The sequence below is a fragment of the Anabrus simplex genome, chromosome 4 (assembly GCF_040414725.1).
Source record: "Anabrus simplex isolate iqAnaSimp1 chromosome 4, ASM4041472v1, whole genome shotgun sequence".
Classification (NCBI taxonomy): Eukaryota; Metazoa; Arthropoda; class Insecta; order Orthoptera; family Tettigoniidae; genus Anabrus; species Anabrus simplex.
Genome location: NC_090268.1, coordinates 331,750,347 through 331,774,748, shown reverse-complemented (window position 1 = coordinate 331,774,748; position 24,402 = coordinate 331,750,347).

Sequence of the window (24,402 nt, the reverse complement as noted above, 5' to 3'; positions counted from 1 at the left end):
TGGCAGATTCCCTATCTGTTGCTTTCCTAGCCTTTTCCTAAATGATTTCAAAGAAATTGGAAATTTATTGAACATCTCCCTTGGTAAGTTATTCCAATCCCTAACTCCCCTTCGTATAAATGAATATTTGCCCCAGTCTGTCCTCTTGAATTCCAACTTTATCTTCATATTGTGATCTTTCCTACCTTTCCTACCTTTATAAACGCCATTCAAACTTATTCGTCTACTAATGTCATTCCACGCCATCTCTCCGCTGACAGCTCTGAACATACCACTTAGTCGAGCAGCTGTTCTTCTTTCTCTCAGTTCTTCCCAACCCAAACCTTGCAACATTTTTGTAACGCTATTCTTTTGTCGGAAATCACCCAGAACAAATTGAGCTGCTTTTCTTTGGATTTTTTCCAGTTCTTGAATCAGGTAATCCTGGTGAGGGTCCCATACACTGGAACCATACTCTAGTTGGGGTCTTACCAGAGACTTATATGCACTCTCCTTTACATCCTTACTACAACCCCTAAACACCCTCATAACCATGTGCAGAGATCTGTACCCTTTATTTACAATCCCATTTATGTAATTACCCCAATGAAGATCTTTCCTTATATTAACACCTAGATACTTACAATGATCCCCAAAAGGAACTTTCACCCCATCAACACAGTAATTAAAACTGAGAGGACTTTTCCTATTTGTGAAACTCACAACCTGACTTTTAACCCCGTTTATCAACATACCATTGCCTGCTGTCCATCTCACAACATTTTCGAGGTCACGTTGCAGTTGCTCACAATCTTGTAACTTATTTATCACTCTATAGAGAATAACATCATCCGCAAAAAGCCTTGCCTCCGATTCCACTCCTTTACTCATATCATTTATATATATAAGAAAACATAAAAGTCCGATAATACTGCCTTGAGGAATTCCCCTCTTAATTATTACAGGGTCAGATAAAGCTTCACCTACTCTAATGCTCTGAGATCTATTTTCTAGAAATATAGCAACCCATTCAGTCACTCTTTTGTCTAGTCCAGTTGCAATCATTTTTGTCAGTAGTCCCCATGATCCAACCTATCAAATGCTTTAGACAGGTGAATCGCGATTAAGTCCATTTGACCTCCAGAATCCAAGATATCTGCTATATCTTGCTGGCATCCTACAAGTTGAGCTTCAGTGGAATAACCTTTCCTAAAACCGAATTGCCTTCTATCAAACCAGTTATTAATTTCACAAACATGTCTAATATAATCAGAAAGAATGCCTTCCCAAAGCTTACATACATTGCATGTCAAACTTACTGGCCTGTAATTTTCAGCTTTATGTCTATCACCCTTTCCTTTATACACAGGGGCTACTATAGGAACTCTCCATTCGTCTGGTATAGCTCCTCCGACCAAACAATAATCAAATAAGTACTTTAGATATGGTACTATATCCCAACCCATTGTCTTTAGTATATCCCCAGAAATCTGATCAATTCCAGCCGCTTTTCTAGTTTTCAACTTTTGTATCTTATTGAAAATGTCATTGTTATCATATGTAAACAATGTATATTCAATGTCAGGCACTGTTTTTTCAAATGCCGACTGAACTTTATGAATAGCTTAATGATCCAGTATTTGCTTCGGTCGCGAAAATGTACATAAATGTATATACACATATAATACAATTCAATATAATTGAAATGTGTAACTAGGATCTTGTAGATTTTTTAGAACAGTTGACATAGAAAACAATTGTGAAGAGAAAATTGGTAAAAAGCGCAATACCGGAAACAAATGAAAAACATATATGCACAGTGCGCTATTTCATGAAGATAAAAATTCAGGTCGTAATTGAAGTAGTCAAAGTCAGCGCAAGGCATGAGTTTAAATTTGAATGTGAAAATCCAAAATGCAGGTGGCAATATAGTATATTAGCATACAGTTCAATTCAGAAAGTAGGTTTTTTTTTTTTAGAGGAGAGGTGAAAAGATAGGATAAGTTAATAAAGAAAGAAGATTAGTAGATAAGAGAAGATTAAAAGGATTTGAAGTTAAAAGGTGATGGGAAAGGATAAGATAGCGAAATAAAGGAGGGGTAGTTTAGGGTGGGTTATTCTAGGTAGAAAATGTGGGTAGGAACTTTGTAAGACATGGAAAATTGAATTCAGGTTTAGAAATTTAGAATGTTTGGGAAGAAGAATTGGGAAGTCAAATAGTATATTGGGTTTCTCAGAAATGTTGTTTAAATTGAAATTGGGGTTGAAGTATTGGTCAAGGTGAATAACGATTTTAAGTATTTTTATATCCTTTTCAATACTGTATTAGTGAAATTATGCTTGGAGTCTTGTATGTGTTGTCCTATAGCGGAGAATCTGTTGTATTTAATGGTGTTGATAAGTTCGGAGTATCTGATGTTGAAGTTGCGGCCAGTTTGTCCGATGTACGAGAAGCTGCAAGAAGTCTCTCCTTTATTTCCCTATCTTATTCTTTCCCATCATCTTTTAACTTCAAATCCTTTTAATCTTCTCTTATCTACCAATCTGCTTCCTTTATTAACTTATCCTATCTTTTCTTTTCACCTCTCCTCTAAAAAAAAAAAAACTACTTTCCGAATTGAACTGTATGCTAAAATACTATATTGCCACCTGCATTTTGGATTTTCACATTCAAATTTAAACTCGTGCCTTGCGCTGACTTTGACTACTTCAATTACGACCTGAATTTTTATCTTCATGAAATAGCGCACTGTGCATATACATTTTTCATTTGTTTCCAATATTGCGCTTTTTACCATTTTTCTCTTCACAATTGTTTTTTACGTCAACTGTTCTAAAAAATCTACAAGATCCTAGTTACATATTTCAATTATATTGAATTGTATTATATGTGTGTGTATGTATATATATATATATATATATACATATATATGTACATTTTCGCGACCGGAGCAAATACTGGATCGTTAAGCTATTCATCAAGTTCAGTCGGCGTTTGAAAGCACAGTGCCTGACGTTGAATATGTCGCGCTGATCTTCGGGAGCTGGCAATTTACTTTAATTGAGCTACTCGTCTTCGGCTTCTGCGCGATTTTGCATCTTCATATTTGTTGGATTGTGTTCTGACTTCGCGCCTGATAGTGTATGCAAGCTGGTTCATTTAACTGTTCTCCGCTTCTCGTAAACATTATGAGACAATGCCAAACTTTGCGTGTGTTATGCTGGGACCTATTCCACAAAAGTATGGTCTTTTACATTACAAGTAAATTCTCTAGTAACTAGTACAAATACCAGAGTTTCTGTTCCACAAAAGAATTTTCCACAGTTGTACTTTACTACTCCATACTTACAATTTACCAGTGAATTTTTATAGGTATGTTCCACAAAAGTACTAGTACTTGTAATTTACTAGTGAATTGGGAACTATTCTCTACCAGTGAAAGGACAGTAATATATAAATGTACTAGTGCTATTTAAATATACTTATTTCAGATACATTTTGATAAATATGTGGTCTAGCAGAAGTGATAGTGATAGTAATGAAAATGAAAACTACCGTCTGTATAGGGAAAGAATAAACTTCCAGTTTAACACTATTTGAATACAATGAGAGTTTCAGGTTAAGCACAATACAAGTGGAAGAACTTTTGATGGATATTTATCATAGGTTGAAACATCCTACGAACAGAAATAAATCTCTCTCCGCTAAACAACAGTTCGGCCTACTAACAACACTGCTTTGGCTAGGAAATTGTGGTCAGTACCATGGTATTGCACATATGCATGGGATGGCAAAATCTTCGGTCTGTAGGGCAATACATTCTGTGGTAGCTGCAATAAATTATATAAAATTTCCTCAAATTGTTCCTTGACCTGAAAATACTGAACAAACATGTTCCAAGAAGGACATTCCTGTAATCATTAATTCCAATCATTAATCCAAATTTTCCCCTCAGAAGCTCCATGAGCTTTTCCAAATCAAATATTTCCATCCAACCCTTTATTTTGTCTTGTTTTTTCAGACTATCGCTGAATGCACTGAAATGAATATCTTTCCTTCTTTCTATTTCCTTCAAAATGAATAACTTCCTTTCCTTGACACCATTTTAACAATTCATGCAGAGTGTGCAATTTTGTAACAGTTAAGTTTGGCGGCCAAATGTCGTTATTAACGGCATCCGATTCCGAATGACAGACCAAGGTCGGTATGTCAGACTATCGTGGAACATATGCGAGGACCACAGAAGAACAGAATGGGTGATAATAACGGAGTAATTTCCTATCATCAAAGAAATAAGCTGAAAAATAACATTGTAGCATTGAGAAATTCACAGAAATATTAGTTCTTTGAATCTTTGCTACATTACTTAAATTAAAATACGATATTAAGATTGATGAGGCAAGTATAACCTAATTCAACGAATGGAATATGAAGATAAACAGGTGATTCATGCTATGACGTAGTATGTTTATTGATATGTTGTCACTTGTAAAACTTGTAACAATTCACTAGTAATATACAAGAGACTATCAATCTTTTGTGGAACAGAAATGTACAACTCCATACATTACAAGAACCCACACTAGTAACTTGTAATGTACAAGACCATACTTTTGTGGAATAGGCCCCGCTGTTCAGAAGATTGCGCCTTGCTTCTTTTAAGTGACTTACCTTCTACTTCTTCTAAATTTTACAGTGCCTATCCCCGTTGTTTTATTTTGCCTCTTCGACTGTTTTTGTGGGGACTTGATCTTTAATTTCTTTCTTACCCAAGGTTCTTAAACACTACTAAAGGTTGGGCCCAACATGAGCCGAGCTGCTATTGGTTAATGAAATGACGTCACAGTAGGAGCAAAGCAGCCGAGCACAATGCGCGCAAATCAGTAGGAATCTCATAATATCAGCAAACATTACAGTTTCTCAGAACTAATTGCAGACCAGACATAAAGATTACTGCTGTTATAAGATTGAAAAAAGAGTACAGCATAGTAACTTTTCATTATTTCTATTACGAATAAGGCGTAAATGTAACGTGACGGCACACTGACCAACGCTTGAAATTTATTAACATTTCCAATTTCCTCTATTTAGTTTAAAGAAGGTTACGCGCTCTCAAATCTGTAAACATAAATATTTGGAGATATGAAATGTTTGTAATATTAAATCTTTACAGCAGAACTTTGTGATGGAACTACCATATGCTAACATACGATACAGGCTACTGACTCACTTCCGCAGGTATCGAGTTTAAAGCTTAACAAATATTATAACAGCAGCAGAAGTAAGTTCATATTCGAAACCATGTATAGATAGTCCTGGAAAACCTACAACCTGTTTTCCAGTCTTTGGCCGGGTCAGGAATGTAATGAATGAACCATATATAGGCTATTATTACAATGGGGTCGCCACTCCCAAAGTGATTTATTAATGACTGATAAATGCTATCAAATGATAATAGAGAGTGTTGCTGGAATGAAAGATGACAGGGAAAACCGGGGTACCCGGAGAAAAACCTGTCCCGTCTCTGCTTTGATTAGCACGAATCTCACATGGAGTGACCGGGATTTGAACCACGGTATCCAGTAGTGAGAAGCCGACGCGCTGCCGTCTGAGCCACGGAGGCTCCGCAAAGATAGTCTACTTTTTAAAAATTAAACAATGAGAAAGAACAGGAAAAACACTTCATTAGAATACAGTCCTACCTGTGAGATTAGATGTCATGAAGTGGTTGCTTTTGAAGATGAAATCCACTGTCGTGCCTTTCGCCGATGAGCTGTTATGGATTTTTCAGTTCTTGTCCGAATGTTCATTTGTCGTATGCGTATAAACATTCTCGTTCTAACATACATTTTTAATATTTCTGGTGGTACAGCGGGGAATTTACTGCTAATTATTTGACACACTTTGCGTATAATATTAGGTATGCGTCACAGTTCAGCACGTCCGTGAGTGTCCCTGAAAATTTACTCAAATTCCTTTATTTGGTTTACCATTCTAACGATGGAACGAGTAGACCTCCCCGAGATAACATTTTTATCCATCCCACAGGGGCTGTACCAGAAGAAATGGAAAGCATTTCCCCAGTGGGACTTCGCATTGACCTGTCATACCTTTTTCACGGTTGGCGATGTAAAATACTGTAAAATTTCCAGTCTTATACTGTGACCAAAACAGTAATAGGCAATCCCAAAACCACCCATGGCTTTAATTATGTATGTAAGGTGCAACATCTGTCAGTGGGGTATACTGAGAGCTACCAAGGCAATCGGTGAAGCCCAAACCTCAAATGCGAACGTCGGAAATCTAAAGCACATTATAATGTAAGCATCTGACACATTGTTCCATTCACAAAACAAAATTAGAAAAAACATCCAACGTATTTCTCAGAACAAGGCATTGGAGACTGATATTGCAGCCCAGACTCTCGTTCCTCTTCCCTCGACTCACCTCGCGTGACTTGCTGCTGTGTATCGGATAGGTGCAGGGACCGGGGGGTTAGATGTGTTAGGTTTCGGTCCTTCAGATCGCCACTGCTACCTATCAACCAAGCGTTACTCATTGTATGTACTTCCTCACTTCCGACTTAATTACATAGATAATAGAGTGCTGGTAGTTCACTCCCGTTTACTTATCCTTGTAGGAAGACACTGCATGGCTATTGTTATAGGAGTAATACAGCTTTCTTTCTATTGCTAGATCTGCTCAAATGAAATGCAATCTTTCAGATTCAGTGTTCTCTTTTGTTAGTTGGAATCGAACCCATGATCAGGGGTTGGACACCACCACTGATCTCCCAAGGAAGCTAATTAACCAGTGAGCGATGGGTACAACCACTGTAAAAATCAAAATTTTATATTATAAAAATAATGGTGCATGGCATCTGTATAGGCTTGGTGGTGACCTAATTAGGATAAAATGAATGGTGAAGACGTCATAAACACCCAGTTCCTAAGCCAGTGGAATTAACAGTATGAGGGGGTTGATTATGAAAATTGAACCGTAGCCATCGGACCAAAGAGCAAACATTCTATCCATTTAGCCACAAAGCCGGACTTTAATTTGCTAAACCTTCGGCTACCATCTCCACTGATCAGGTGTTGAGTATTGGCAGTGGCAGAGGCCAGGGCAATGGATTGTGAAGCTAGCTTGACAACACAGCAGGCTTCTCCATTGGCTATTGGCTGCAGCTCAAAACGCTGAAGGCTTGACGTTCACTAAACCAGTCATCGAAAAGGGGTAACCTAAGCCTAGTGGTAGGCCACGTCTTGACCCCAGCATACGCCACTGGCATCTGTTCTGGTCTCTATAACATAATCGTATACGATAATATTAAAATACCAAATTTGTGTTATGAAGGAGTGGTTCCAGTTCCTGCCTGAAAGCCCAGTGACTCTACAGTACCGTGAGGGAAGTTCTGAAAATCTATTCGGCGATACAATCGAAAAAAATAAAAAAATTTAAAAAAAATAAAAACTAAACATCTAACCCGGGACATAATGTTCTCGTTTTACAAATACGAACATTTGATGAAACTGTCGAAATGCACTTGCTCCTTCCATTTGTTGTGGCCACTTTCTGCTTTATGATTTCCGAGGATTCCCTAAACAGTACCACCCGAATGTGATGCTAACATGGTCCCTTATGCAAGTTCACCGCCGATCACTTTTCCAGTACAGTACTTGCTCTAATTATCGCAATGACGTGACATTAGCACCAAGATCCAGTTTCTTGAAAAACGCTTTATAGAGGATGTAGCTTTCATGGGACTGATATTTCTGGACGGTTGATCCGGGAAATCATTTCTTCGAGGAACAGTTAATGCAGGATTTTTAACAGCATGATTTAATTAGGATGCTCACGGGACCACGTAATTTGAAGGAATAATCCAGGAAAACTTTGTTTCCAGGAACACATAATCAAGGGTCTACTGTATGTCAAACTTTGGGAAATGTGTGCACACAGTATTTAGCTATTCAGAAAGTTTGGAGCACTTCTGACACATGCATATTTTAGAGTTATTTATACAGTATATATATAGTCATAATATTATGTATGATGTGATCTGGGGATAAGATAAGGTGGTGGTACAACAGCTGAATGTACTGAATAGAAGGATTGAACAATGGGGATTTAGGATCAGCGTGGCAAAGATCAAGACAATGGTGAAGAGTACAGGAAGTAAAGAAGGAAAAGTCGAGCTTAACCTTTTCATTGCTGAGATAAATTCTCTTTTGTAAAAGCCCTGTGCTGAATTATTTTTAATAATTAACTTCAATACTGTACCCATCCTGGGCATATTAGGGCAGCTAATACATAATTCGGTTTCACAAACAGATGTATAGATGGAATTGCTGGATGAGAACTTCAGAAGTCATTTCCCAGGCTTGAAGTCTCGTCCTTCCTACTTTCATTGCATCAACGGCTGGACCTCATATAAAGCATACGGGCAGTGGAATGTTCGAAAAAGAAAATAGGCACTACATAAAATCTAACGAAAGTAGGATTCTCTATAATGTGTGAGGAATACACTAATATTATTAAATGAGAGGAATCTTCGTTGAAATATATTTGCTAAACATTTTATTATACTGATAAAATCACACGGTTAGTACACAAGATGATGCCATATTACAACACATAAACAAAGAAATAATCAAGACTGAAGCAATAATTATATATAGTATGCCTTAAAGTCCTTTTAGTTTATTCACATTTGTAGTTGTTGCTCGGCATACCTTAAATCATTTGATTAATACGCACTGATACGTGGTTTTATTTATCTATAACAGTGATACTAAATGGCATCTATTACTTTAATAAGCTGATCAAAAAATGGCTACTAAATGGCATCCATCTTGTTAATTAATCATCATTAATCATGTATTTAATTAATTATCATTAGTCATGGTTTGGAATATAGGCGTTCCACAAGTACATCTACTTTTATACACGAGATTGCATCGCCGTATATCAAACACATGGTCTATTTGACCATGACAGTTATATATTACACTGAACACATACGCGTATTCTGGGTTTACCTAACAAATTATATTCAAAGAAAAATCAACCAACGCTGGCATCGAACCTATCACCATAAAACACTTTAGGGAATAATAAAACACATTACATAGAAAATGTCAAACATATAGCACACAATATATCTTGAAGATATGGCTTAATCAAGCCATAGTATCAGGTTAGATCCATGGTCCCAACATGAGTCGAACTCAGGTTCTACAGCTTCCGAGGTAAAAATCTGAAACTCCTATCACGAGCTAATTTAATGCATAAAACTGGGGAGGGGTTTATCCTTCGCAAAATCAGAAAATTATCCATGTTGCTCATAACATATCATTAGAATTGAATCGATACTTTACTGGCAAATGAAAGGGATTTTTGGAGGTAAACCCAAGCTTGTTGGAAACAACACAATCTCCTTCCAGAAACTCGTGAAATTCCTTACTAATGAAGAAAAAGTTCAAATCTGTCAGAAAGTGAACTGGCATTTGCATCTTGAAGCGCACGTACGTCGCAAATGTTGAACTCGCACCTTTGAGTTTCGACTTGATCATTCACGTTGGTTGAAGTTTATTCAAAATGTGGGCCAAAGTCATTCCTGCCAGTCACACATGATCGAGTATAACCTCCAATTCATTGTCATAGAGTGTGACCAGAAAATAATTTTTCATAACCCACTCCTCCGAAATAAAAGGCGTCTACTAACATTTGTTTTAGAATCTGCAATAATATTTTTATTGGTCCCCGTGCACATGTTTTTATATTTGTTGTTTGGTGTTTTTCACAACTTTCAATGCATTTGTTATTTTTTAAACCCCAGTGGAAAAGGTTTTCATATTTGTTCTCTCGTATTTTTCACACCTTTTAATACTTTCCTCTCATCTTCAGAAATGGTAGATTTAGTTTACACTTTACCCGTGCATACATGTCGTAATTTGCCCTCATGTCCGAAAAAATATTTAGTGTTTCCATATACCTGTTTGAGAATTTTTATTTGTATATTTAGTACTATGTTTTCTCGCTTAACACAGTCTTTTTTGTTTTTCCCTGCAGAAACGTCTTAACGAGGTTTGACTGTACATGTTTTTGTTCTGGCTTATGCTCCAAGTAGTGTTCTCCTGGCAACAGGTCAACTCCAGTAACAACAGACATCATCAATAAGATTCTTTACATTGGTAATATTAATAAAAGTAATAAATAATATTGTTATTTGCTTTACATCCCACTAACTGGAATTCAGTCCCGCAGGAGTTACTTTAAGTGCTGGTAAATCTACCAGCACGAGGCTGATGTATTTGAGCGTCTCCAAATACCACCGGACTTAGCCAGGATTGAACCTGCCAAGTTGCGGTCAGAAGGCCAGTGTCTCAACTGTCTGACCCACTCAACCTGGCATTAATAAAAGACTTCATCATTGATTCACATAGTAAAGTTTATAAAGTTTAGACATTGAAGGAACTACTAGGAAATTGAATCTAGCAAAGAAGTCAGCTAAGGATAACATGATGGCAAGCATAATTGGCAGTCATACAGATATTAGTGAAAAATGGAAGGGTATGTATAGGTACTTCAGAGCAGAAACAGGTTCTGAGAAGGACATTCCAGGAATCATTGATGAACAAGCGGAGTGTGTATGTGAGGATCTTCAAAAGGCATAAGGATTCAGTCAGCAGTAGGTAAAGATTGTTGGTTGCAAGGTTAATGTCCAGATAGTGGAGGTGACTAAAGAAGTATTAAAATTTACCTATGATAACAAGGACATTTACAACAAGAACATAAGTTGAAAAGTAGTTGGAATTAATAAAATTTCAGGGGATATACTAAATAAAATGGGTTGGGATATAGTACCATATCTGAAGTACTTATTTGATTATTGTTTGCATGAAAGAGCTATACCAAATGAATGGAGAGTTGCTACAGTAGCCCCTGTGTATAAAGGAAACGGTGATAGACATAAAGCTGAAAATTACAGGCCAGTCAGTTTGACATGCATTACATATAAGCTTTGGGAAAGCATTCTTTCTGGTTATATTAGATATGTTTGCAAAATTAATAACTGATTCTACAGAAGGCAGTTTGGGTTTAAGAAAGGTTATTCCACTGAAGGTCAACTTGTAGGATTCCAGCAAGATATAGCAGATATCCTGGATTCAGGAGGGTAAATGGGCTGTATCGCGATTGACCTACCTAAGGCATTTGATAGGATAGATCATGGGAGGCTACTGGCAAAAATGAGTGCGATTGGACTAGATAAACGAGTGACTCAGAGATAAGTTACAAGATTGTGAGAAACTGCAAAATGACCTTGATAATGTTGTGAGATGGACAATAGGCAATGGTGTGATGATAAATGGGGTTAAAAGTCAGGTTGCGAGTTTCACAAATAGGAAAAATCCTCTCAGTTTTAATTACAGCATTGATGGGGTGAATGTTCCTTTTGGGGATCGTTGCAAGTACCTAGGTGTTAATATAAGGAAAGATCTTCATTAAGTAATCACATGAATGGGATTGTAAATAAAGGGTACAGATCTCTGCACATGATTATGAGGATATTTAGGGGTTGTAGTAAGGATGTAAAGGAGAGGGCATATGTCTGGTAAGACCTCAAAGATAGTATAGTTCCAGTGTATGGGACCCTCACCACGATTACTTGATTCAAAAACTGGAAAAAGTCTATAAAGAAAAGCAACTCGATTTGTTTTGGATATTTCTGACAAAAGAGTAGTATTACAAAAATGTTACTTATTTTTGGCTGGGAAGACTAGGGAGAGCTGCTTGACTAAGTGGTATGTATTGCAAGAGACTATCCTCATTTTTTCCGTATTGAAAGTCTGGTAGTACAATTTACGAACTTCATCGTATATATCTGTGTTGATACTGTTAAAACTGTGAAACAATGTTAGGTTTTGGTCCACCCAATCAATACCCATCACTTTACAAGTGAAAACTATTTAATAAAAAAACATATTAAATATTTAATATAAAAACATATTACTGTACATATAAATACATATTAAATATTCAATATAAAAACATATTACTATACATATTAAATAGTTTTCACTTGTAAAGTGATGTGTATTGATTGGGTGGACAAAAACCTAACATTGTTTCTTAGTTTTAAGTGGTATGTTCCGAGCTGTCAGCATATAAATGGCGTGGAATTACATTAGTAGACGAATAAGTTTGAATATGAAGATAAAGTTGGAGTTCAAGAGGACAAATTGAGGCAAATATTAGTTTATAGGAAGGGGAGTTAGGGATTGGAATAACTTACCAAGCGAGATGTTCAATATATTTCCATTTTCTTAGCAATCATTTAAGAAAAGACTAGGAAACCAACAGATAGGGAATCTGCCACCTGGTCGACTGCCCTAAATGCAGATCGGTAATGATTGATAGATTCATAAACACCTTCAGATGTTTGAACAAGTCCCCGTGTGTGTTTGCGTTACCAAACCAAACCAGACCCCATGGCACTACAGCCCTTGAAGGGCCTTGGCCTACCAAGTGACCGCTGCTCAGCCCGAAGGCCTGCAGATTACGAGGTGTCATGTGGTCAGCACGGTGAATCCTCTCAGCCGTTATCTTGGTTTTATAGACTACGGCTGCTATCTCACCATCAGATAGCTCCACAATTCTAATCACGTAGGCTGAGTGGACCTCAAACCAGCCCTCAGGTCCAGGTAAAAATTCCTGACCTAGCCGGGAATCGAACCCGGGGCCTCCGGGTAAGAGGCAGGCATGTTACCCCTACACCACGGGGCCGGCACGTTTTTGCATTACAGTAAATTGAAATTATTAACCTGTGAAATATTGTTAGCTAAGAACTTTTAGCAACTTTCACGTACAGATTTGATTGTAAAGGCATAAATGAATATCCTGCAGAATATCACAACAATATTAAAGTTGTATTTGATGTGGTTTCCAAAATACCCAGCAAACACATAAGTCTTATATATTCTCTGAAAATGCCTAAGAGAACTTAGTCTTCAACAGGTTGGTCACAAGTGTACAAAGCCTGTCCATTATCTTCTAAAGATCTTGAGCCAGATGTGGAAGAATTAATCTCTTCTACTTTACTCTTTCGTTTATTGATAGTCTAGTTTAGAACAAGAGCATTTCCTGCATTTGTTTCTTGGAGTCCTCTGTATAACAAAATTCTTCTAAATGATCCAGTAAACTATCTGCATGTATGATTATTGCTATGTCTCCAGCAATAATGTATGTACCCAGAAAGGCTCTCAGTATTGTCTTGGCTTGCCTTATAAAGTGGCAAATACATCAGTGAACAATTTTCTCCTTCAACTAACAGCTTGTACATTGCCAAAGCATTATCTATGAAGATAATGAACCCAAGATATCCTGTCTTCTGCTCTGACTTCAGTATAAGTTGACAAAGTTGCTAAAAGTAAGGGTTTTTTTTTTTTTTTTTTAAGCAGAAAAGCAGAATTATTTAGTTCTTCTTCCATGTTGAACAGTGTTGTTATAGTTGTTTTATGTACCTTACATACAGATTGCAGACGTTTTGAATACATTGCAGTATTAACATAAAGAAATAAATTAATACTGTTGTTGTAATTAGGATAGGCTTAATTGCAGTTTGGAATTATGTAGTTCTTCTGTATTACTTTCGATATTCAGTAATTAACAGCAGTTTTTATCCTGTTAGGGGTTGTAGGATAAAAAATAGTGTACGACTAAGTAGTATTGTAGTGTAGTCGTATATTAATTATCTTATTATAGTGTGATCTTTGAGTACTATCCCAGACAGTATATCCCTCCGTTCATTTTTTTTTGCAAATAAGTTATTTTATTTTCATTTTTTTCGTAAAAAATGGCTAAGGAGCGCGAGTGTACGAACTGTGGGTGTGGCGAGGCATTGAGGGGTATGAGGGAGGAGTTGGAGAGTTTGAGGGAGATAATTAGGATTCTCACAGAAGACAGTAAGGAAGATAGGACTCCCTCAAACAATGTACAGGTTACAGTATGTGTACAAGAGGGAGGGGAAGGAAAGGGGGGAGTTGTAGAAGACAGGTGGTCTAATGTTCTAAGGGGAAGGAGATTGCAGGCTAAGGGCTCTATTCAGGATCAGAATTCAGGACAGGTGTCTGTGCGAAATCGGTACGAGTCACTCCAGGTAGAACAACAGAGGGAAGATGAGGAGCAGGGAACTGTTGCTGAGATGTGTGGGAGTAGAAGGAAGGGAAAAGGTAGGAAAGGGAAATGTAGAGTAGAGGATAGGAAAAGACAGGTGAAACAGGGTCATGGGAAGGAGAAAAGGGAGGAGGAAGTAGCTTCTGCAACCATCAGGAAAGATAGGGTTGACCAGGAGGGGAGGGGATCAAAAGAGGTGGGTAGGGTTGAGACTCTGGTTATGGGGGATTCCTTCGTTAGACATGTGGGGAAAGTGTGTGGAGGAAAAGGAACCAGGGTAGAATGTTATCCAGGAATTAGGTTGAGGCAGATGTTGAGGAAAGTAGAAGAGAGGGAGGAGGGGAAGGAGAAGGTGGTAGTGTTTCACGTTAGTACCAACAACGTAAGGCAAGCTGATACAAGTACCAACATAGTTGCAGATGTGTGGGATCTGGTAAATGCAGCACGGATGAAGTTTTAAAAAGTGGAGATTGTTATTAGTGGAATATTGTGTCTGAGGGATACTGACTGGAGGGTGATTGGGGATTTAAATGAGACTATGGAGTGGGTATGTGGGAAACTGGGAGTGAAATTTCTATATCCTAATGGGTGAGTAGGAGATAGGGATCTGCGCTCAGATGGTCTTCACTTAAACCGCAGTGGTACGTATAAGTTAGGAAATTTGTTTGGAAGGGTAATAGGGATTTAAACCTAAGATTTTCATTTTTGTCCGTATTGAACTGAGAATGGAAGTAGGAAAGGGTAATAGGGAGGTACATTCAGGGAAACGGGGTGGCCTAGGGAGCAGTGATAAGGGAACAGGGAACTGGAAATCAAGTAGGGATGACATAAAATTGTTGGTGTTGAACTGTAGAAGTATTGTAAAGAAAGGAATAGAATTAAGTAATTTAATAGATATATATTTACCAGATATTGTCATAGGAGTTGAATCATGGCTGAGAAATGATATAATGGATGCACAAATTTTCTCACGGCACTGGAGTATGTATCGTAGATATAGGATAGGAATGGTGGAAGGGGGAGTATTCATTCTGGTGAAAGAAGAATTTGTTAAGCTACGAAAAAGTTAAAGATAAGACACATGAAATTCTAGGTGTAAGGCTCATTTCTAAAGATAATAGGCAACTTGATATAATTGGAGTGTACAGACCAGGAAAGGGTAGCACTGACGCGGATTCAGAATTATTTGATAGGATAGTCGGCTATGTGGGAAACGACATGGAAAGAAATGTGATTGTAGCAGGAGATCTGAATTTGCCAGATGTCAATTGGGAAGGAAATGCGAACAACAGGAAGCATGACCAACAAATGGCAAATAAGTTAATATGGGAAGGACAGCTGATTCAGAAAGTGTTGGAACCAACCAGAGGGAAAAATGTCCTGGATGTGGTGCTGATAAAACCAGATGAGTTCTATAGGGAAACTGAAGTAATAAATGGTATTAGTGACAATGAAGCTGTTTTTGTCGTAGTTAAAAATAAATGTGATAGAAAGGAAGGTCTTAAAAGTAGGACTATTAGGCAGTACCATATGGCTCATAAAGCAGGCATGAGGCAGTTTCTAAAAAGTAACTATGATCGGTGGAAAAACAGTAAATAAAAATGTAAACAGACTCTGGGATGGGTTTAAAGAAATTGTTGAGGAATGCAAAAACAGGTTTGTACCTTTAAGGGAGGTAAGGAATGGTAAGGACCCACCTTATTATAATAGAGAAATAAAGAAACAAAGAAGGAGGTGCAGACTGGAAAGAAATAAAGTTAGAAATGGCTGTGGAAGTAAGGAGAAATTGAAGGAACTTACTAGAAAATTGAATCTAGCAAAGAAGGCAGCTAAGGATAACATGATGGCAAGCATAATTGGCTGTCATACAAATTTTAGTGAAAAATGGAAGGGTTTGTATAGGTATTTTAAGGCAGAAACAGGTTCCAAGAAGGACATTCCAGGAATAATTAATGAACAAGGAGAGTGTGTATGTGAGGATCTTCAAAAGGCAGAAGTATTCAGTCAGCAGTATGTAAAGATTGTTGGTTACAAGGAAGTACTTATTTGATTATTGTTTGGTCAGAGGAGCTATACCAGATGAATGGAAAGTTGCTATAGTAAGCCCTGTGTATAAAGGAAAGGGTAATAGACATAAAGCTGAAAATTACAGGCCAGTAAATTTGACGTGCATTGTATGTAAGCTTTGGGAAGGCATTCTTTCTGATTATATTAGACATGTTTGTGAAATTAATAACTGGTTCGATAGAAGGCAGTTCGGTTTTAGGAAAGGTTATTCCACTGAAGCTCAACTTGTAGGATTCCAGCAAGATATAGCAGATACACTGACTGAGAGCAAATGCAACACCAAGAAGGAGTGGTCAGAACTTTATGTCAATTGCAGGGTAGACTGACGTCACTGAGGTATGCTCATGATGTGAAATGCGCCGCTGTGGTGCGCACGTAGCGAACGATAAATGGGACACGGCGTTGGCGAATGGCCCACTTCGTACCGTGATTTCTCAACCGACAGTCATTGTAGAACGTGTTGTCGTGTGCCACAGGACACGTGTATAGCTAAGAATGCCAGGCCGCCGTCAACGGAGGCATTTCCAGCAGACAGATGACTTTACGAGGGGTATGGTGATCGGGCTGAGAAGGGCAGGTTGGTCGCTTCGTCAAATCGCAGCCGATACCCATAGGGATGTGTCCACGGTGCAGCGCCTGTGGCGAAGATGGTTGGCGCAGGGACATGTGGCACGTGCGAGGGGTCCAGGCGCAGCCCGAGTGACGTCAGCACGCGAGGATCGGCGCATCCGCCGCCAAGCGGTGGCAGCCTCGCACGCCACGTCAACCGCCATTCTTCAGCATGTGCAAGACACCCTGGCTGTTCCAATATCGACCAGAACAATTTCCCGTCGATTGGTTGAAGGAGGCTTGCACTCCCGGCGTCCGCTCAGAAGACTACCATTGACTCAACAGCATAGACGTGCACGCCTGGCATGGTGCCGGGCTAGAGCGACTTGGATGAGGGAATGGCGGAACGTCGTGTTCTCCGATGAGTCACGCTTCTGTTCTGTCAGTGATAGTCACCGCAGACGAGTGTGGCGTCGGCGTGGAGAAAGGTAAAATCCGGCAGTAACTGTGGAGCGCCCTACCGCTAGACAACGCGACATCATGATTTGGGGCGCTATTGCGTATGATTCCACGTCACCTCTAGTGCGTATTCAAGGCACGTTAAGTGCCCACCGCTACGTGCAGCATGTGCTGCGGCCGGTGGCACTCCCGTACCTTCAGGGGCTGCCCAATGCTCTGTTTCAGCAGGATAATGCCCGCCCACACACTGCTCGCATCTCCCAACAGGCTCTACGAGGTGTACAGATGCTTCCGTGGCCAGCGTACTCTCCGGATCTCTCACCAATCGAACACGTGTGGGATCTCATTGGACGCCGTTTGCAAACTCTGCCCCAGCCTCGTACGGACGACCAACTGTGGCAAATGGTTGACAGAGAATGGAGAACCATCCCTCACGACACCATCCGCACTCTTATTGACTCTGTACCTCGACGTGTTTCTGCGTGCATCGCCGCTCGCGGTGGTCCTACATCCTACTGAGTCGATGCCGTGCGCATTGTGTAACCTGCATATCGGTTTGAAATAAACATCAATTATTCGTCCGTGCCGTCTTTTTTTTTCCCCCAACTTTCATTCCTTTCGAACCACTCCTTCTTGGTGTTGCATTTGCTCTGTCAGTCAGTGTATCTTGGATTCTGGAGGTCAAATGGACTTAATCGCGATTCACCTGTCTAAAGCATTTGATAGGGTGGATCATGGGAGACCACTGGCAAAAATGAGTGTAATTGGACTAGACAAAAGAGTGACTGAATGGGTTGCTATATTTCTAGAAAATAGATCTCAGAGAATTAGAGTAGGTGAAGCTTTATCTGACCCTGTAATAATTAAGAGGGGAATTCCTCAAGGCAGTATTATCGGACCTTTATGTTTTCTTATATATATAAATGATATGAGTAAAGGAGTGGAATCGGAGGCGCAGCATGAACTCGAAAATGTTGTGAGATGGACAGCAGGCAATGGTATGTTGATAAACGGGGTTAAAAGTCAGGTTGTGAGTTTCACAAATAGGAAAAGTCCTCTCAGTTTTAATTACTGTGTTGATGGGGTGAAAGTTCCTTTTGGGGATCATTGTAAGTATCTAGGTGTTAATATAAGGAAAGATCTTCATTGGGGTAATCACATAAATGGGATTGTAAATAAAGGGTACAGATCTATGCACATGGTTATGAGGGTGTTTAGGGGTTGTAGTAAGGTTGTAAAGGAGAGTGCATATAAGTCTCTGGTAAGACCCCAACTAGAGTATGGTTCCAGTGTATGGGACCCTCACCAGGATTACCTGATTCAAGAACTGGAAAAAATCCAAAGAAAAGCAGCTCAATTTGTTCTGGGTGATTTCCGACAAAAGAGTAGCGTTACAAAAATGTTGCATTGTTTGGGTTGGGAAGAACTGAGAGAAAGAAGAAGAGCTGCTCGACTAAGTGGTATGTTCCGAGCTGTCAGCGGAGAGATGGCGTGGAATGACATTAGTAGACGAGTAAGTTTGAATGGCATTTATAAAAGTAGGAAAGATCACAATATGAAGATAATGTTGGAATTCAAGAGGACAAATTGGGGCAAATATTCATTTATAGGAAGGGGAGTTAGGGATTGGAATAACTTACCAAGGGCGACGTTCAATAAATTTCCAATTTATTTAAAATCATTTAGGAAAAGACTAGAAAAACAACAGATAGGGAATCTGCCACCTGGGCGACTGCCCTAAATGCAGATCAGTATTGATTGATTGTTGTTTTCTTCGAGAAAATAATGAAAGTAAAGGACAATGAGCGTGGAGAAGAAGATTAAGTTATTGTTGAGTTGATTATTTAATAAGAGACAAAATAAAATAGTTTATATAAAATAAGACATTATTTACGGTACCTGATATATATATACACACACATTTGACGTAGTATTGCGCCACTTCCCGCTTGAATTGGAGGTACGTCATTTTAGGCCGAGACATGTTGCTGAGGTACCAAGCATTTTGCAGGCTGCCATCTAAGATCCAGGAAAAAATTGCCCACCACCATTTCTTGCTCCTAATAGCCACGCGGAAGCTGTTGACGTTCTCATATATGAGGTCTGTTCCTCCCATAAATGTATTATAAATTCCAAGTAGTGCACGGCGTTCTACCTTGATGACTTTCTTATCTGCCATGGAAAACCTTTGACCAGATCTAGTGGGAAGACAGGGTGAACTGTAGAAGCAACAGTTACAGAATTGTTGTCATGCCAGCGAGCAATTATCAAGTCATCATTGCTTACTTTGTCAAATCACTTTTCTTTTCCTTTTATTTCCTTTGTAGGAATTAGATTGCATTCCTTTGGGACTCTGTTCTCTCTTACAGTTCCAGTGCCTGTGTACCCACATGACTTTAGGTACCGTACGAAAGCAAGTTAATGCTCGTAAACAAGTTGTCAAAGTAGAAATCGAAACCTAGCCGCAAATTGGTACATAAAGAAGTGATTTGACAATGGATCCGCCTAGCGTTGCGAATATGCAACGCCGGGAATATGTGGATCTCACTCATCCACGAGTTATTAATTGTAAAAGGAATCATGCTACATTAAAACTCTGATGAATTTACTTCCTGGATTTCCTAAAAGAGGTTCATTATTTCTAAATCATAAAATTAGATGGCGAATCTTACCACTTACGGTACCATGCCATTGTGATTGCTGGAACACACGGCGAACTTCAAATACACACCTCGTCAACAATCAAGCGGTGACTATTTATTAACCGACTCGTAACGAAGCACAACACTTACGTTTACCAAATACGTGCACAATTTTCATTCTTTTACTGGAAAATAACTCCATACATTGAAAGAAAAGAGCACCGGTACGCCGTTGCACATATGCAACGCTAGGCCTTCATGGATTAACATGCCCTGATGAAGGCCAATGCAGTTTGGCTTAAATTCGTCTTCATTAAATAAATATAGTGGCTTTAATCCAGTATTCATGTATTTCTTTAAGTTAATACAATGAGCCACGAAAACCTACGTTCATTAATTAGTAACCTTCGTGGAGAGGATATGTACTTGAAGGTAAGAAAGTTCAGTGAATTGAGAAAGAAAATATTTAAGTCTATTGCCAGTCTAGCCTTCTTGAAGAGATGTCGTGACAGTGACATCATACCTTTATGGACCAAGATTAAACATCATCTGCAAGCTACTGGAACCAAGAAGATTCTGGCGGAAGCCAGCAGATTTTTTCTGCGATATCAAATTCAACAAACTAGGAGGGATTCGGATAAGTACAATAGAATTACACTCAGTCTTTTCATGGAGATTAGCATTAACTTGCAAACTGAACATTGGGCCTTGATAGACAGGATAACATATGAGCAGGCCGAACGTGTAAACGAATATATTAGATCAAAACAAGAAAAAAAAAATCAGAAAATCTTCTAAAGCAAACCACCAGAATTAGATTATAACAAGGTCATAGTAAATATGTCTGATAAAGTACTAAACTAAAACTCAATATCAGTGCTAAAGAAAGGTTTTAACTTTGCTGTGGCACCGAGAAGAATGCCAGTAGAGAAGACTGTCTGTGGGGTAGAGTGTGCCATCAGAGATTTACCATTAAACAAGGCGGAAGAAATTCGTCAAGATGTATCTTACGTGCTGAAAAAAGCGAAGCCACCACCTCAAAACCTGACCTAAGGTGAACTTAAAGCTAATGAATTTTGCAAAGACAATAGTATAGTGATGGGCAACGCTCTCGCTCGAGACCGATCCTTCTGTAGTGCAAGCTGTGCGACGTACCAGTAATTACGACTGTAAAATTGATAGTATATCATTGGCAGTTATTGCGTGAAATAACGTTCTCATATGAAAATGTGTGAGCCAATACATTTGGTCAAAAGCCCGGAAAAGTACTTCATGTTCAACTACGAACCCCTTAATACTATTAACGAAAGTGAAAACAGAATGTCAGTATCTTAAACTGTTCACGACTTATTTGGAGTGGACATCTTAGCTGAATAACCATGCATAATTTGTGAATGAATTTAGATAAGATATACACCTACTTGTATACTGGAGGCGTGCATTATTCGAACCTGAGACGGGGAAGATGTGCTTTGCTACATATGCAACCCCCATTACACATGAGTGGAACGTGTAATCTAAAATGCCCGACTTTGCTCCAATTCTTCAGCAGGGGTGATGGGCAACGCTCTCGAGACCGATTCTCGTGTGCTGCAAGCTGTACGACGTCCCAGTAACTAAGGGTGTAAGCTTGATAGTTATCAGCAGTTCTCATGTGGAAACGTGTGTGACGATAAATTTTGTCAAAAACCTAGGAAAACACTGCATGTTGAACTATGAGCTCTTTAATGCCATTAACGAAAGTGAATACAGAATGCCAGTACCTTAAACTGTTCACGAGTTATGTCAGGTGGACTTCTTAGCTGAATAACCTGTATAATTTGTTAATTGTTATTAGGATGTAAACCTAAAATCGTTGTCGGCAGGGTAGCTTCTTGTGATTCAGACCGGGCAGGAGGTGTTCTGTGACGATTCCTCTTCATTGATAGGCCTATGCGTTTGTAAGTACGGATCATCCCAGAAGTATTTCCGCCGATGTATTTTACTTCTTTTGAATAAGCAACACAGTGGGCTGTGCTATGTGACATCTCTTAAAAATAACCGACATCCACGACTTACGTTGCGTTTTGGACATCGTCTTCAAGTTGTCGCGTACAACTAGACAGAATTTCACATGGCACCGTCATATATCGAAGTACCGTACTCTATAACAGTATAAGGAATTATTTCCTTCGTCACCAAAATATCGGTAAACACAAGCAGTTGTCATAATACGGGGTCTGATAACGATGTACACGTACCTGTCGAAAGAATTGGAGCAAACTGAAGCAATTTAGATTACACACTCCACTCGTGCGTAATGGTGGTTGCATATGCAACAAGGCGCATCTTGCCTCGTCTCGAGTTCGAATAATGCACGCCTCTAGTATTCAGGTACGTGTACCTACAGTAGGCGTCAGGTTCTGTACTTAAACCCCTCATTCGTGTACCTACCAGTGCATAAAATGCCAGAATGCGTATCCTTTATAATTATGTTATACTGCTTCAAAATGGACCTCGGTAGAAGTGAACGCCCTAGTCGCTCGTTGACACGTATTTACGAATTGAGAAGGCCCGTGGTTAGTTATTTGCATACTCAGCACAAACAACATTCAGCTCCGACTACCTGTAGGCCTACAACACGCTGCTCGCCGCACAATGCGGGGACAACTCTCTCGAGATCTCTCGAAATTTCTCGCGAGAAATAGTGCCTGCGCTAGTCTCGAGAAATCTCGAGACTTTGTCTCAGACTGCCCATCACTACAATAGTATAATTGTAATTCTGTCTGACAAGGGTAATTTTTCAATCATCATGAATACAGCTGATTATGAAACAAAAATGAACAACCTACTAGAAGAAGAAACGTATAAGAAAGTAAGGAATCCCACTAAGAAAATTAATACAAAGTCACCAGACTAGTGAAGAGCTCATCTCTTCCAGAACACTTGCAGAAGACCTTACTAAATTCAAACCCGGTTCCTCCAGTCATTTATGGCCTCCCAAAACTACACGAGAATGACTGACGTGTCACTAAGACGAATCGTAAGTGCGATTGTTTCTGCGAACCATGAGTTAGTCCGCTATATTTCATCACTGTTACAGCCAGAAACAGGGAAGACACAACATCACGTTAAAGATTCGAAACACTTCTTGCAGAAGTTACGTGAGCTATGGGTGGACGAAGGTGACGTCCTGGTAAGCTTTGATGTTATGTCACTTTTTACTAAAATACCAGTAGAAAAAACGCTTGCTTACATCAGACAATACCTGTCTGAGGACTTGACCAATCTGGTGGCAATTTGTTTAAAATCTACTTACTTCTACTACAAAGAGGATTATTACGAACAGACAGAAGGAGCAGCAATGGGTTCACCTCTGTCACCAGTGGCTGTTAGTATTTTTATGGAACACTACGAGTCTGCTGTATTAACTACAGTGCCATTGAAACCTAAGTGCTATTGTTGCATGGATGACACATTTTCAGTCTCACCGCATGGAAGGGAAACATTAAATGAATTTTTGGAGCACGTAAATTCCATTAACAGTAAGATCAATTTCACGATGGAAGTAGAAAATGAAGGTAAATTACCTTTTCTTGATGTGCTAGTATACAAGAAGAATGATGGTACACAAGGCCATGCAATGTATAAGAAACCTACACATTCTGAAAGATACCTTCCTAAGTCCTCACATCACCAACCCTGCCAAAAAGCAGCTCTCCTTTGAGCGTTATTTACTAGGGTGAATAACGTTGCAGACGCTGATAACCGCTCAAGTGCATTAAGTGATCTAACAACATCCATGAAGAAAAACGGCTACCGAGCTCGATAGCTGCAGTCGCTTAAGTGCGGCCAGTATCCAGTAATCGGGAGATAGCGGGTTCGAGCCCCACTGTCGACAGCCCTGAAGATAGTTTTCCGTGGTTTCCCATTTTCATACCAGGCAAATGCCGGCGCTGTACCTTAACCCTGACAGTAACACCATACGTTTTCCTGACGTGTTGTGCGAATGAATGCCATCTATTCCTCTTAAGGAGGGGAGAGTTATCCCCTCGACCACCTCTATTCCTTGCTCATTCCATCTGGTAACTTTTAAGTAATAGGCTTTGAGTGACACATCTTCGAAATGTGTGGTGTAACTAAAGCGATATTTATAGACATGTTACTGTCAGAGTTAATTAAGGCCACGACCGCTTCCACTTCCTAGGCCGTTCCTCTCCCATTGTTGCCATAAGACCTATCTGTGTCGGTGCGACGTAAACCAAGTAGCAAAAAACTGCTATATGTCAGGAGACATAGCACGAACTGTAAAGATCGAGGAGCCTAACAAGGATGTTACCAACCAGGATTACAGTAAAAAGAAGAAAGGATTCTTTCGTTACGTGGCAGGTATAACTGACAGAATAGGGCGCATTCTTAGGAAGTACAATATAATTAAAGTTTTCACCACAGACCAGAAGCTCAAATCCCTGTTCCGACCATTCAAAGAAAAACCACATCTCGAAACACCAGGCGTGTATGAAGTTCCATGTGGCTGTGGTTGCTCAT